The sequence below is a fragment of the Brassica rapa genome, chromosome A07 (genome assembly GCF_000309985.2).
Source record: "Brassica rapa cultivar Chiifu-401-42 chromosome A07, CAAS_Brap_v3.01, whole genome shotgun sequence".
Lineage (NCBI taxonomy): Eukaryota > Viridiplantae > Streptophyta > Magnoliopsida > Brassicales > Brassicaceae > Brassica > Brassica rapa.
In genome coordinates this window covers 2,621,060-2,635,926 of record NC_024801.2, presented here as the reverse complement: position 1 = coordinate 2,635,926, position 14,867 = coordinate 2,621,060, and the positions used below count along the sequence as shown (strand labels likewise).

Here is a 14,867-nt window from a genome sequence, read left to right as displayed (position 1 = left end):
AGTGTTGCAAATAAAAGGTTTTGTCAACCTTCCTAGGAATGAAGTAATTCTATGGGTGCCACATGAGACAAAATATTATCAAATCTTTATTATTTAAAATCATTAATTATCATATATATTATAATTCCGTATGTTCTATTCAAGGAAATAATGAATACTATTTTTATATTAATAATTAATTATATGATTAGGGTTAATGAACAGTATAAATATATTTAGATGAACCAACTTATTTTTCTAAGCTTGATTTTCGTGATAACATGTGTCATGGTTCAAAAGTTGTAATGTTTCTCTTTTAATATATAGGGAATGTCTACGGGAAAAAAATGATATTCCCAAAAATGTAAAATAACGCATTTCAAATTTTTTGTTCATTGATAATTATATCATCTCATTTAAGATGTGTTTAGCACAAAAGGAAGGGTTTCAATATATTTTACTTGATATAAAATAATATACTCAATAATATTTTATCAGTTATTCAAAAAAAATCTATGCAATTTCTATTGAATAATTTCTTCTCATTTTACTTTCTATTAACCGTCAAAACACAACACAAGTTTCATCTTTCAAGCAGTTATCTATTTCGTATAGAAAGAGCGTAATGGACGTCTTCATTCAAATGGACATAAGCAACCTATTTTGGTGATTAGGGGGAGGCTGAGTGTTCTCTAGATATTTAGATAATTGGAAACTTTTTTTAAATTTAGAGTTGGACCGTCCGTGGTATTTTAGTTTTTAGAAATATTCTTCACATGTATAAGGTTGGGCCGGAATGGGGCAAGGTTGGGCCGGAACTTCAAATTGGTCTGAGACTCAGCCCGTAGTGACATGGCATATTGATTGGTGGGAAATGTTTCTGCCTATGTGGCACCCCTTAGAAGCTCCTAAAATAGTACCTTTTATATAGTAGGATTTTTACCAAATATATATATATATATATATATATTATGTCTATTTTAATAACTTAACACGATTATTTTATATTTGTTTCTTTTTATTTTATAAACAGTTTTATTTAATGAGAAAAGTAAATAAAAATTAATTCTTTAAAAAATAATTTAAAATTTGATTTTACATGACTTTATATCTAAATATAGTTATTTTAAAGTCATCCAAAATCAGATACATATCAATACTATTAAAAGGAAAGGAGTTCTAAAAAATCTACTTAAAACAAGTCATAGTTAGACCATTTCATTTAACTAGAATTCCTATTATTTCTCATACTACTAACTTCATTATTCTTCATTAAAGACAAATTAGTCATAGAAAATGATACTAACCTAATTCTCTACATATACATTTACTATATACACATTATTCCATCATAATTATTTTGTGTTATTATTAAATAATGTCCACCCTATATCTATATCTATATATATAAAATACAGTTTCCTCTCTCCTTAGACATGCCACATAGGATTCCATGTCATAAACTAGAAAGCTGAAAACGCAACACGTGTCCTCTATACAAAACTTAGCGTTTCATTAACTAGCGATTATATTTTTATTGGGCTTATTCTGTTTTTCTTTTTACCCTGTCTAACGGCCCGATAGACCACATGATTCAACCCTAATTGTGATTTACGCAAAAGATGAAATTTAAGGTTTCTCTGTTCTTTGGAACTGAGGCGACTTTTGATCTTCGTCTGGTTCACTGAAACGCACCCAGATATTTATTCATCGTCTTTAATCCTTTATTAATTCAAACACCCACGATCTAGCCTTGAATGCGATCTTCCATCATGGTGAGGCTGTCTAACTAAGAATATAAATAGGTAAGTATTCTTCATCTCGAAACCATCTTCTTCTATCCGCGCCAGTCTATCAATCTCTTCAATCATATACTTTTTCTATTTTTAGTGTTATAGTTCCTCACAAGAAGAGAGATCTTTTTTTGGGTTCTGCTCTTCTTCTTTTCTGTTTCTGAATTTTTAATTTAAAATTGAATTAATTTGATGATGGTTACACGGCCGATTGATACGTGAGTTTGATATCATCCAAAGTCTCAGTTTTTTGTTTTTACTTTGTGGTCTTCTTCTTCTTTTTTTTTACTTTGCCTTTTTATGTTTGTGTGTTTAAAAGTTCTTGGTTGATCTGTTTAATTGGGGTTTGTTGTTATTTTCAGTCTGTAATCTGTATATTTCTTTATGTCCTATGGTTCTATGATACTGATTGTTTCTAAAACCAGCAGGAACCAAATATCCGTGAAGAAGCTTCGGCACTATATTGTCTACAGGAGATAACAATAGTGAGTCTCTTTGCTCTTACCTTTGGAAATCTCTAAACGTTTTTGATAAGTTCTTTTAAATTAAAAAAAATTACTACAGATACGTGAAGGCAAGCGTTTGAATCACAAGCCAAAGACCAAATACCGTTTCAGTAAGACATTTTGTATTTCTCTGTTTTTGACCTTTAAACATATACAAACTTCACCGTAAAATCTAACTTATTTTGTAACTCACTATGATATGTGCAGCTCATTCAAGGCACCTCTTCATATCTACACATACACTACATCAGAGTCTTCGGTTGACATCCTTTTCAATTCATCTTCACCTTCTGCTGCACCCGTAACATCTATATATAGTTAGCTTTTGGAAACGATGAATATTGGTGTACAAAATGATATTGGAAAAGTTAATGGAGAACTTAAGTTTGCTTTCGTAAATTCACCAGTATACATTAATTGGGGGTGCAAAAGGGTTCATATTATGGTCTTATATCAAATGAGTAACAGTATATATACAAAGAATCGTGCAAGCAAAGATAAGATCAGGAAATTGTAGCGATCGCCGTCGACTCGGTTACACGCATTAAGAAACTGGAATGATTCCTAGGATTCCGAACAGGACGACAGCAACCGCGAGTGGCCGGCCTAACCCATCGAATAACTACTTTAAATCAAATTCACCAGAAAATTATTAGAATCACAAAAGTTGAAGATCGCAAAGCTGGAAGAAGACAAAAGTCAAATTTTTTTGTTCCCTTTATGAGTTAATGCGGAAGATGACGGAGATTGGTTTTAGTTTCATAACTTTCGTTAAAGTAACCAAGTATTTTCAGATATGCTATTTACACGAGAACTATATATGGTTTATGTTAGTCATGAAAGAGTCATTCTTGGGTTCACTCCCTAGGGTGAACCTCTAGGTTCACCAACCAATAGGATTTTATTATTTCAAATTCGATATCTTTTAAAAAAGGAAACAAAATATTCTCAAATTATATTATGTTTTTAAAATAAAAAAAAGATAATAGTTACAGAAAAAAGAATTAAAAAAAAATATTTTTAATGTTCTCAACAAAATACTAAACCCTAAATCCTAATCCCTAAACCCTAAATCCTAAACCCTAAACCCTTGGATAAACCCTAAACCCTTGGGTAAATCCTAAACCCTTGGATAAATCCTAAACCCTTGGGTAAACCCTAAACCCTTGGGTAAACCCTAAACCCTTGGATAAATCCTAAACTCTAAATAAAAAACACTAAAACCCTAAACGCTTGAATGTTTTAGTGTATAGTGATTTTGATTTAGAGTTTTGGATTTATCCTAGAGTTTAGGGTTTATCCAAGGGTTTAGGGTTTAGGATTAAGGGTTTATGGATTAGAATTTAGGGTTTAGAGTTTAATGTTATGCTGACGACGTAAAATATTTTTTTTGTAATTATTACTATTTTTTTTTTACTTTTTAATTTTAAAAATATAATATAATTTGACAATATTTTGTTTCCTTTTTTAAAAGATATCGAATATAAAATAAAAGAATCCTATTGGTTGGTGAACCTAGAGGTTCACCCTAGGGGGTGGACCTAAGAATAAGTCGTCATGAAACGTCTGAATAAAATATTTATGAGGATTATGAAATTAACTTCATTATCGTCTCTAGATTTTATTAAAGTTCATTAGTGTTTCTACATACGGAAAAATATGAGGTTCAAGTTCTAAAAAAGGATTTATCAAAAATTATAACAATTAATGATTAAATATTTCTATGATAATGTGATGAAAGTTAAACGTAGAAGGATGAAACATGTAGAATTATTAGATCTCAATCTTTATAAAACATTTATAATTTAAAAAGCAAGACCAACGAAAATTTTAAAAGAGTGTATTTTTTGTTGAAAAAAATGAGTGTATTTAATAGACTTAAAGTAAAGAAAACTAACAAAATATTGACAAAAGCCACAACAAAGAAAAACAACAAGAACTAATACGATAAGAAAAACAATAGTTTCAAATATATATATATATAATATTTCATTTGACATCAACCTAAAATAATATTTTATCACATAATTAATAATATAATATCAAAGACATAAATATTAAAAATATTTATAAGAAAAAATATAATCTAAGATTTTTTTGTATTAAAAATTAGTTTACTTATTATCAAAATTATCATAATTACAGTAGAATAAACAGAGAAAATATGTGAAACTATTATGTATTCATGAACATTTTAATATTAAGATGATCATGATCTATAAAAAGAATAACAAAACATAATAATATAATATCAAAGACATAAATATTAAAAATATTCATAAGAAAAAATATAATCTAAGATTTTTGTATTAAAAATTAGTTTACTTATTATCAAAATTATCATAATTACAGTAGAATAAACAGAGAAATATGTGAAACTATTATGTATTCATGAACATTTTAATATTAAGATGATCATGATCTATAAAAAGAATAACAAAACATACACAATAAAAGTTAATATCACCTTAAATGTTAAGTAAGCTAAACATTTTTAAATACTCTTTAACTGATATATTTATGTATTTTTGGTTACTAACACGTCCGGAGAGAGAGAGAGAGAGAGAGAGAGAGAGAGAGAGAGAGAGAGAGAGAGAGAGAGAGAGAGAGAGAGAGAGAGAGAGAGAGAGATTATGCTAATAGTAAAAATAAGTTTTTAAGTTAAGAAAATAGTATATCTAATATATATCTCTTGCAAATGTAAACCTAAAACACAAATCATATAAAAAATAATAATTTTGATTACAGTAAAGTATATCCCGCCCGTAGGGCGGGCCGACTCTAGTTTGTATATATGGTTACTTGTGATTTATTTAATAGTAAATACCTTCGGAGACTATAAACATAATACAATATCTATTGTAAAAAAAATTACATCTTTTACAGAGATCAACCATTATTTTATACCAACCTTATTAACTAAACTGATTTCATTAACCATGTTATATATATGAACACTTCAGCATTATCATTCACAAACTAAACGATGTTTGTCACAACTTAATATTCCAAATTGGTTGTACCATTTAATACCAAACCAATTCCTATACGAATCCATATATATGATTATGGTCTACATAAAACCGGTTCAATCTTTCCATCTCCTATATTTTCAGAAAATGGCTATTTATCTTTGGTTCCGTTAAATATTTAGTCTAACCAATTATAAATCGGTTAGTGATAACTTCTAAAAACTTTGAAAACACATTGTTATTTATTAACACTCTATTGATACTTTAAAATAGGTTAGCAATAGAATTGTGTTTTAGAACAAAATCTACTTATTTTAATACATAATATTATTTTGAAAATAGTTTTGATACTATGTGTTATATTAAACATAGTTATATTTATATTTTAAATAATAATTATATACATAATTTATACTTTTCGTTAACTAAATTATTTATCAACCAAATAAAAATATTGGGTAATTCAAGTTTTCGAGTTATCCGGTTTATAAATAGTATTTTTAGGATATTTGGTTTTTAAAATTGAATGTAATTAATATTTTTAAATATATAATTTTTATTTGAAAATTCAGATACTCATTTGGTTCTCGGTTTGGTTTCAATTTTTCAGTCATAGATATATGGTTTGCTCTATTATTTATGCAATTCAGTTTAATTTTAGTTTTTCAGTTTTGTACGGATTGATCCGTGTTTTTGGATAAATGTGCTCAGACTTATACATTATCTTATATAGCAGTTTGTTTAAAATATATTTAATTACAAAAACAAACCAGCGCTTTTCAAGCGCGGATCAAAATCTAGTTTTATTTTAAAACTCAAAACAATGATATATATGTTTAGGATAATTTTCTATTATAGATTGAATAATTTTTTATTTATTTATATTATAAAATGACTTTAGAAATAACTCTTTTTAATTTTGAAAACAAATAGTATTATCAGTTTTATATATTAATTTTAAACTAGTACAGTATTTTGGACAATTTTTATCTACTTTCACTATTTAAACATATGTTTTAAACCGATATATCTGCTTGATGCACACTTGTATCACTTGAAACACTTGATCTACTCTTGTTTCGCTTGATCCCTCCGCAAACGTTTGATCCGATTTCTTCATTTAGAGCCTCAATAAGCCCCCTAATTGTTTCTTTCATAGTAATGATCTTTGTACCACTATCTGATTAGCCACAGATGATTGCTGTCCTTACAAAACCGTTCTCAATACTATTCTTTACTTGCCAGCCTGTGATCAGATTCATATTGAAAGCTACGCAGTTTTGATCCATATTAATCCAAAAGCTACACAGTTTTGATCCATAAAACTAATATCATACAAGTGAAAAGCTATATTAAGCAATATTTAAGCCTACGACTTTGTCTCAGCCCTTTGAGATTGGTTTTGTTAAGAAAATAATCATTTGCTGTTCAAAGAGTTGTGGTACTGAGATCATTAATATTGCTATAAATATAGACATAGTATCTTGTCTTGAAAATGCAACACAATAAATAGAGAAAAACATGTCCAAAGTGTCGAACTTTCAAACAAACCATATCAATTATCAAGTATGACTTTTTTGTAACCTTCATTTAAAAAAAATGGTTATATATTTTAATCTTCATATATTGTTGACTAACCTATTTTGGATAGGCAAAAGTCAATTGTTTAATCGAGTTAACGATTGACGTTTGTGGATTCAAAATGACTTAACATATAAAATTTAAATTTAAAAAAAAAAATATTTGAAAATTGAAGTGTAATCGAGAGTTGAAAGTTTTTTGAATTTGATTTGAAAGTTCAAGATTTTAATGATGTTTTTTTCTCTAAAATATAGTTAAATTATTTTTTATATTTTAAAATATTTTCACTAATTACACATCATTCTATATCAGTTATTCTATAAAAGTTATATTATACATAAAACAGTTACAATGTATCGTACGTTTATTTTGCGTTTCCTACATTTCTCGTTTAGTCCTCACTATTAAAATCCTAACTTTTAACTTCCAACAACTCCGGTGACCGGCGCGTGGTGGCTCCGTTAGCGCCACCGCCGGTCAAGTCTGCTTAGTTTCTTTATCCTTTTGTAGATCTGTGTGTTAGGGTTGGTGATTAGCTACGAATCTGGGTCTATTTAGGGTGATGGATCCAAAAGCTTGTGTCACTGCTAAATCTCGTCAAGAAGCAGCGGTGGGGCAGGTGGAGACAGTCTGTGTGATTGATTTGTGTGGAGATCTCTGCAGATTTGGAGTTTCAGATCCTTTGCGGCTTGACCTGGGTTGGAGATTCGCTTGAATCAGGTAGATTAATGGTCTTTGCGGTGGCTTAGGGCGTGTGGGTTGAGTCTGGCGCCGGCGAAGCCATTGAGTCTTACGGTTCTGAAGCTCTCATGTTTGTGGCTCTTGCTCTAGATTGTAGTATCTTGTGTGTTCAGTTTGGTTTATGGTGTGTAGGTACGGTCGTATGTTGTGTTTGGTTTGTCTAAAGTGGTATGGTCTCGAAACGGAATTAGCGTATGTGGTGGTCGTATCTCCATTTTGGCCGTTCAGTTCAAGGTTTGGTTATTGCTTTGCGTGGAGTTTAACAGTTGATTTAGCAGACTTTATTTTAGAGTTCATGGGTGCAGTGATTGCTTGCCGTGCGGTGTGGTTTTCATCCTGGAATACATCCCGAAAATTTCAGTTGGCAAGGTTTCGTCGTTGTGGGTTTTTGGTTGGGCTTCTATCTAGGATTAAGCGGACGTATATGAGTGTGTCGCATCCGTATCTGAAGGTTGTGTTGATCGAATGGCGGTCCCTCTTGTCGGGTTATGAAGTTTCAGGTTCTTGGACGTTATCGTTTGGCGGGCGTAAGCAGCAGCGGTAAGTCACAGTGTGGTTGTAAGAGGTGGATGTTATCGTGTGTTGGGCTATGGAGAGCAACGATATTTCCCCAATCATTGGCTTGTGCTTGATTCTAAAGTCTGTTGAATTGTTTTGTTTAATGCTCATGTGTAGTTATTAGCCGTATGAGTTTATTTGCAGTTTTAGTTGTTAGTAAGTCACCCCTGCGTGGGTTTTAGATGCTGCCTTCATGTGGGCTTTTGCTTCTGGGGCTTTCTTGTTATGCCGCCAGCTTGTGTATCAAAACGAGTATTTCACTTTGAATGAATTTACCAGACGGGAAAAAAAAAAAAACTTCCAACAACTCAAATGATTTATGAATAAAGGAAGACGTCTTTCCGGCCAACTCTAGAAAGTAAAAAGTTAAATAAAGAAGAGCGTTGTCGTTTGACAGTGTCTTGTCACCAAGTCATCATAAAAGACGGCTTTTAATCCATTTGGTCTTTTACCTTTTATTTTGTTTTCTTTTTAACAATAAAAGGCTATATAAACCTAGGCATATTCATTGTTGGTATGGATCTGATCCTCCAACAAATTCCACATAATAGTTGAACTGGCCAATAACCATTTAAATGGGACTTCACTCGTCGGCTCGCGGACTACTGATCGGCTTGACTCAAGACTACTTTTAGTCGATGGAGCGAGCGACTGCAAGCAGTCGACTCGACGGCTCGATGCGGCAGCCCGATTATTTGGTCCAACGAGCAGAAAACCCATTGAGCGGAGGCAAATTAGGTCATCGACTGGTCGCCTATATAAGAGAAGCAAGAAGCAACAAGAAGGGAATCCGTAAATCACCTCACACTTACTTTTCGGCTAGAATTAGGGTTTTACATCTTTCTCTTGCCGACTTTTAACTTCCGGCAAATTAGCTTTCGCCAGCTTACTTTTCACCGTTTCTTTCCTCTTTTGTAACTCGACCGAACAATTCTCGGATCTAATAAACGCTTTTGTCTCGACCCACCGACGAGTTCTGGTCCCTTCATCTCACTAGTTTATCGACATTTTTCGGTTCAAACAGTTGGAGCTATCATGAACCGCAACCTCCCGAGCGGCAGCGTCTTCGCTAGGTTCAACCTGATTTTCAGCAGACTTCTTCTTCTTGCTCTTCTTCTTCTTCTTTGGAGGCTCGTCTGGCTGCGCCTCGGTAACGGCCTCCATCGAACCTTCATGAGCAGACGCAACTGAAGGCTCGAGAACCGTGTCCTCCCGAGAAACCGATGAGTCAGGAGCAGCTCTCTTCTTTCTTTTCTTCTTAGTCTGCGGCCGCTCGATGGTCCCCGTTTCGAGATTCTCTCCCGAAGTTCCGACAACAACCGAATCAGAAACAGGTTCCAGTTGGCGATCTGTGTCCGAGTCATCCATCTGAATCTCCTCGGAGACTCATACGGGAACGCCCAAACGACCCCCTAACAGCGCACTCAGGTCTGGAAAGCCTTCATCCTCCTGGCCGCTTTTATCTTTTTCTGTTCTGCTTTGGTTAATAACGAAAGCCGCCGTTTTTTACCGACCACTGATGGTAGAAAGTCTAATCTCCAGTCTCCTGCAAAAGATCGACGAATCATAACGTTTAAACAGTACAAGAAAACGAAGCAATATTTAAACGAAAGAATTTACTCTTCGAAATCCTATCGATGACTCGTAGAATCTTCTCAACGGAAATGTTTTCCCAACTTTCTTGAGCAAGCGACGCGACAGCGTGAGCGTTTGCTATGAACTCTTCAGGATAAACGGTTTTGTTTGGGTGCTCGACTGCAACAAAAGATAAAGCCGTTAAATAAAGAAGAAAATAATAACAAGTTATCAACAGCAATCTACCGAATTCGAGATTCCATAAAAATCGAAAGACGTCGCCGGGCGAGTCTTCGAAAGCAAATTTGTCTGACTTGACATAAAAGTAGAATTGCTGCCAATAATTCGTCTTTTTGGGATGCCCGGCGATCACATTGTAGTTCGGCCTCATTTAGATCGAGAACAATCCCTCCCCCATCGATTTGAGATATGTATGTTCTTTGAAGGCTCAGACGCTCATCACCACATCGATCTCCGCTGACATCACCATCAATGCGACCACGAGACGAAGCGAACCGTTTAAAAACTGGGAGATCGCCACATCACAACGTCTCGCATAGGATGTGACGAGTCGAGGGATCGGGAACCAAAGTATCGTCTCATTATGAAAGTATGACTCGTACACACATTGAAACCCTACCAGCAAGGACCATGGCCTTTGGGCCTCCGTGGGGATGAGGAAGGTCACCCTGACTTTGTGATATTCCCTGAGTAAGATCTTCACGCTACTTGGAGTCGAACGAGTATTTTCGACATTTCCCAAGACTGCCCCTCTACAGTCGGAGAACGCATCAATTCATGCGCTAAAGCCGGGATCTCTTCGAAAATCCCTCCAGGATGGTAGCAAGTCGGAACAAAGTCGGGGAGAACAACTTCTCCTTCACTCGATCCACCCCAACCGTATCTCGCAAAGTCTTAAGCAGCAGATGCAACGGTCACTCTTTCTGTCTCGACAACTAGAACCCGCTGAGGCGTGTCCATATTCACCATGTCCATCATGGCCTCGCGGTGAATCTCCTCAAATTCAGAGGGAGGATTTTCGGCCGCGTCTCGCGCATGACTCGATTCAGTCGCCACTGCTTTCCCTTTTTGTTCTCTGGACAATCTTCCGCCCGACAACATGATGAGTGACGGAGAACGATACACGTGATTCCTAAAATCTATGACTAAAAATCTAGAGAGAGAAGCAGAGGGAAGGAGAGAGAAAGTACCTGAATCGGATCAAGAATGAGAAAAATGAGAGGTAAGAGGGGTATTTATAAGAGAAATCGCACCTCCCCGAGGCATCATCATTAGGTCTAAACGGGTCTAAATGGGCCCATTAAACGGTGTGAAGATCCATGCAGTCTCGTGATGTTTCGACTTCTCGAAGAAAACAAGAACCAATTTAGAAAAAACCAGTGGTTATACTCGAAACCGGTTTAGACAAGAACCTGTTTATCTAAGCGACGAACCCCAACGATTCGGCGCTCCAACGCAGTGTGAAGCGATCGCTCGCAAGGAGACACGCGACGAGCCCAGCGGAGAAGCAGACATGAAGACGACTCCAGAACAGCTATCCATCAGACATCACTTCAAAATTCATTGTCTCGGCTACGCTACTTCCCAATGAACTAGAGGGACTTACTGTTGGGTATGGATCTGATCCTCCAACAAGGCCCACAGAATAGTTGAACTGGTCCATAATCATTTAGACTGCTTTTAGTCAATGGAGCGAGCGACTGCAAGTAGTTGGCTCGACGGCTCGACGCGGCTGCCCGATTATTCGGCCCAACGAGCAGAAAGCCCATTAAGTGGAGGCAAAATAGGTCATCGACTGATCGCCTATATAAGGGAAGCAAGAAACAACGAGAAGGAGATTTGCAAATCACCACACACTTACTTTCGGCTAGAATTAGGGTTTTACATCTTTCTCTTGCCGACTTGTAACTTCCGGCGAACTAGCTTTCCCTGGCTTACTTTCCACTGTTTCTTTTCTCTTTTGTAACTCGACCGAACGATTCTCTTATCTAATAAACGCTTTTGTCTTGACCCACCGACAAGTTCTCGTCTCTTCATTTCATTTGTTTATCGACAGTTCTCGGTTCAAATATTCATGATCCGAGAACCACTCATGGAAACTAAGTCAACATAAACATAGCAAAAAATGATATATGGTACATGAACCTCTCATCTTTTCTTTTTTGAAATAAAATTGTTCATAAACATAGCAAAACTGAGTCAACAATTTCAAAATGATATATGGAACATGAACCTCTCATTTTGGAAAGCAAAAAATTCTATATTTAAAGTTATTGAGTTTTTTTTTTTTTGAGATACTCTAAGAAGAAAAAACAGTGGAAATGGGGTCTTGAGAATTTAATCCCTAGTATGTATTATAGGGAGTCGCATATAGGACAACTAAGAATACGTTTTAAATTTTGGCAAAATAAAAAGAATACGTTTTAAACTAGTCACTGATTTTGACCTACGAAAAGATAAACACGTAACATGTTACACGTTGAGTCGGTTTTCGGATCTCTAATTTGATCGCAGATTTAAATATACATGATTAAGATTCAATACCAATAATTAAGTTATAAATAATCTCACGATATGCATGGTTTAAATAAATATGAAGATATTGAGATGATGATCTCAGTTTTTGCATAATATGAGTTGTAAATAAAACATATTAGATCCATTAAATTCGCATCGATGCATGTGTCCTGTCCATCATTTGTGCATACTATCTACCCTATGAAAGTTTAATTATAATAATTTTGGCACGAAATTATTACAAGTCTAAACTTTGTGTTAATATATGCGTGTGTCATGTGTTTTACCTTAAAATACTATACCAAACGGTCCAAACCCCATCTTTAGATCAAAAGTAGAAAAAAGCACAATCTGTTTTAACTTGTCAACATAACCCTTAACCCTTGACGGGAGAAAATATAGACTAACGTTCTTTTTTGTAACTGATATACACTAGCGTTTTGGTTAGGTCAAACAATATTTCATTTTATGTTAGTGTTGTTTTACAGTTTATATCAGACAACGTAGCATTTAAATTTAAAAAAGTGATTGTTTAATATTTTAATGCATATTGATCAGAATATTAAAAAAATAAGTTGATCCAATTTCATTTCAAAAAGGAAGAATAAATATACGTGTTGTGAAATACGTAGATCCAATAATTTATATAAAATAGATCCAACCATCGTGACTCCGCATGGACCCATCCCCTGAATCTCCCATATACTTGGGGCCACCACTGATATGCTTTGTTTGTTCTATCTATTTTTCTTAAACAAATCGTAAATAACTTTTGAACCATATTATCAGCATAGTCTTTTTTTCCCTAAAATATAATCTCACTAGGTGTTTTGCCCGCAATACGGACTTAAATATTTTCATAATTTTTGAAAAGTTCTTTGTATACTATATTCATTATACTAAAAAAATTTTAAAATAACTTAATATTATATTTTTAATTATATAATTTAAAAAAAAGATTTGATTAATATTTAATTATGTAATTTATGTTTTTAACTTTTTCAGATAACAATACAATATATATATATATATATAGAAATTATCTTTTCTTAATTATATTTTTAGATTTTGGATAATTCAATATTCTATTTTTAATTATATAATTAAGAATTTTATTTGATTAATATTTAGTTATATAATTCATGTTTTTAATTTTTTACTAAAATACTTTTTCAGATAACAATACAATATATACATAAATTATCTCTTTTTAAATTATATTTTCAGATTTTGGATAATTCTTACTATTATTAATTTTAATCAATTATCTAATCAAATAAATTAAATTTTTGTTTTTATTTTTTTAATTTAGTTATACATTTTATTTATTAAGAGTATAAACGTTATAAACCACTCTAACTTTTAACGTGAGAGCTTGATTACAAATAACTTAATATCATATTTTTAATTATATAATTAAAAAAAATTATTTGATTAATATTTAATTATGTATGTTTTTAACTTTTTCAGATAACAATACAATATATATATATATAGATATATATATAAATTATCTTTTTAATTATATTTTTAGATTTTGGATAATTCAATATTATATTTTAAATCATATAATTAAGAATTTTATTTGATTAATATTTAGTTATATAATTCATGTTTTTAACTTTTTACTAAAATATGTTTTCAGATATCAATACAATATATACATAAATTATCTCTTTTTTTAATTATATTTTCAGATTTTGGATAATTCTTACTATTATTAATTTTAATCAATTATCTAATCAAATAAATTAAATTTCTGTTTTTATTTTTTAATTTAGTTATACATTTTATTCATTAAGGGTATAAACATTATTAACCACTCTAACTTTTAACGTGAGAGCTCGATTCCAAAAATTTACTTCGCAAATAATAGTATAGATGTATTTAGAAAAATGTATTTAACATTATAATTTATTATGTAGTTAGATTTTGAATATAAAAACAAAATTAGTCATAAAATGATATATGGGGTACATGAATCTCTCATGTGATTTTTTTTTTGTAATTTCTAAAACAAGAAACTATATTTATTCTTCCTTTTTGAAATATAATTGTTCCTAGAAAATGATATATGATACATGAACCTCTCATTTTTTTGTAAAGTTTCTTAAACAAAAAAAAATTCTTCGTTTTTTATTCTGTTTTTTCATTATTTTTTATTATTTTATAAATGAGAAACTCCATCTATTTAGAACATGGAGGATAGTTTTAGAACACGGTGGATAGTGGGTTGCCCCTTTTTCTGGAGAGAGAACGTGAATGCTCCGATGACCGACGCGAATCGAACTCAGATGGCTTTCCGTATTGGAGCCGAATCTCCCTTTTAGAACATGGCATTATAATTTAACGCAGCAGCCTCAATATTGTCAACACCTTAGACACTACATTAAAATGTCCAGAACTATATTCAAACGCCAAAATTTTACATGAAATAACATAAAATCACCAGCTTCGAAACAGCCTTCACTCCCGCAAATAACTAGAATTATCCTGCGGATTTACCAATCCAAGAAAAAACATTGATCAGTTGTATCGCTTAGTATATAGTATTTTTATTTTCTTTCGGAATTGTTTTTAAAATTCCAAAAGGCTTCAATGATAAAAACAAAAATATAATCTGT

The 14,867-nt window shown here is 32.6% G+C and overlaps 1 long non-coding RNA gene across 1 annotated transcript; it reads left to right on the top strand.

Annotated features, from left to right (window-relative positions):
• The first annotated feature begins 984 nt into the window (after window positions 1-984).
• LOC103845943 lies at window positions 985-2,677 on the top strand. The gene is made up of 4 exons (XR_628609.3): window positions 985-1,784; window positions 2,201-2,257; window positions 2,337-2,388; window positions 2,486-2,677. It is a non-coding gene; the product is annotated as an uncharacterized LOC103845943 (long non-coding RNA).
• Window positions 2,678-14,867: the final 12,190 nt, after the last annotated feature.